The sequence below is a fragment of the Solanum tuberosum genome, unplaced genomic scaffold, assembly GCF_000226075.1.
Source record: "Solanum tuberosum cultivar DM 1-3 516 R44 unplaced genomic scaffold, SolTub_3.0 scf00035, whole genome shotgun sequence".
Taxonomy (NCBI): Eukaryota; Viridiplantae; Streptophyta; class Magnoliopsida; order Solanales; family Solanaceae; genus Solanum; species Solanum tuberosum.
In genome coordinates this window covers 1,794,030-1,796,387 of record NW_006238963.1, presented here as the reverse complement: position 1 = coordinate 1,796,387, position 2,358 = coordinate 1,794,030, and the positions used below count along the sequence as shown (strand labels likewise).

Here is a 2,358-nt window from a genome sequence, read left to right as displayed (position 1 = left end):
ACCACTGGTGGAGTCAATGTCATTGCCGCTGTGGTTTCTATTTACTATGTTGATAAATTGGGAATGAGACTCTTGTTTCTTGAAGGGGGAGTTCAAATGCTCTTTTGCCAAGTAACTTCATTTCATCTTCTTGGACTTTTTCATCGTGAAATTTTCATATGTGCTATTACATGACCCGTTTTATTTGACATATCATAAGAAAGAATTCTACTTAAAATGATTCTATTTCATCGTAGTTAGCCAAACATATTATGATCCATAAGAATAACTGAAATCTTGATACTATGTATATAGTTGAGTAAAAACTATGAGGTATTTTCAGGACACCATTAATTTGTGTCTGAAATACCAACATTGATTGATGAATCGAACCTAGAAATCTCAAGCTCAAGTTGATGTGGAATTTACGGCAAATAAATAAATAAATAGAAGAAGCAAGTTATGTTACAATTGTTGTTTGGTTAAAGGTTGTACCTTTACCTTCTATATTTGTACTCATCTTGATCAAATACTACTTTATTAACTCAATTAACTTATCCAAACTCATAAAAAGAAGGAATTTTAGCTTAGAACTAAATTATAAGAACTGAATATGAAAGAAGAGAAGCTTGGTAGAGCTTGCTCCAATCCAGTTTCAGAGATGCAGGAGTCCAAGGCAACTGTCGGGCCATTTGAGTGCACACAAGATGCATTGGACAAGATGCCATTTGAGTGCATACAAACTAATAAGGGTGGAACAACACTTTTGAAGTACTACTGATGAATTTATTCAGGCTAATAGGTTTTTTTGTTTCAAGTTTGAATGATGAATGATAGACACAAGTGATAAATCTATTCATTTTTCTAGGAGCAAAATGTAGACAAAACACATTGTTTGTGCTCCTTTTTTTTTTGGTGAATTTCAAAGTTAATTTTCACTTAGATGTATACAAATGGTAGTGATGGGGCTACTGGTTCTTACCTATGAAGCTATGGTTGCAATGAATTTTATGGGAAGAGTTAGGCACGTGTAATTTTGAAGATTATTGCCTTACCTTAAAAAGAATGCATGTGCTTTTATATATTTTTTATGTGTGATTTTAGACATCTATCATAGCAAACATACAAGGAACTAAAAGTCAAGTCCTGACCTATTTGAGGAATGAATGACAGTATCATTGCTGGTGCAAAATATTAATATTACTTGGCTAAAAATGTTGGGGGCCGTGCTGGCACGGGGTCCCATATCTAGTGTATAATATATGTTACAATAATTTAAAAAGTGGCAAACTAGAATTCGTTAATACTAGAAAAATGTGACATGGATTAATATTTATTAGTCCCTCAAAAGTAGATATATATGGGACCTAGGCCTTAAATGTACTTGTGTAACGACGTACTTTAGGTCGTTTTGAGTACTAGAGCTTTTTATTGCATAAAAGACTCTTTTGATAGATTTTAAATGAGTATTTTGAACTATTCGTAACTATAATTATAAAATTAATGGGATAGTTTTAATAATTTATTTAATTGATGGTTAAAGAAATAAGATTAGAATTAGTAGTGGGTGACTTTTACCATTATTTTTATGATTAGTCAGGTGAGATAGAAAATATTATTTTGACTTTAGATGGTTGTCCTTTTTAATATTTTAAGTTTAATGCAATGTTTGATCGGTGGGAGGTTTCATTACTTAATTATTATGTTATTGATTTATGTCAGATTTGTTTTATTTTTATTACAATAATGTTGGGTGGAAAGGAAATTAGATGAATTGAGTTGGAAAAGTTAGAAACAAACACACACGGTGTAGTTGAACCATAATGGTTTGGATATGAATTGAAGGTGGGCTAATTTAACGGATTGATGGTTGACTTTTGGGAGACTAATTGGTGTCTTCCGTTATTAGCCGTGAGGTGCTATTAACTAGAAAGAAATTGACAATTGAATCCACTGATTTTGTACCAGATGTTTCAATTTTATTATCGTATTATAAGTCAAGTCCTGATATATTGAGATAGGTAATTAAATGTATTAATTGAATATCCTTAAAGTTATTGATAATGGGAGGAATTAAGACTTACCCTTAGGCTTGAACTTTAGGAAATTGATTATAGATTGGGTGAGTTTTTGAGTCTAGGATAGACATAGAGTAGTATGAATGTCTATACATTCGTTAACTTACAAATTATGCATACGTGATAGTTTGAGAACATTCGGAGGCCTTGAGGAAAGGAAAAGAGTTGGAGAAGTCGCTTGCCAGACTTCAGCTCTTCGGTGGAGGTAGGTTATGGTTTATTCTATTTGATAGATAGACTCTTAATAGTGATTGATATGCATTGAATGATATTGTGAAGTTCTCTATGTACTTGATTGTGT

The 2,358-nt window shown here is 32.1% G+C and overlaps 1 long non-coding RNA gene across 1 annotated transcript; it reads left to right on the top strand.

Annotated features, from left to right (window-relative positions):
- Positions 1-7: 7 nt before the first annotated feature.
- LOC107059768 (uncharacterized) lies at positions 8-1,020 on the top strand. The gene is made up of 2 exons (XR_001472898.1): positions 8-111; positions 639-1,020. It is a non-coding gene; the product is annotated as an uncharacterized lncRNA (long non-coding RNA).
- The last annotated feature ends 1,338 nt before the right edge of the window (positions 1,021-2,358 follow it).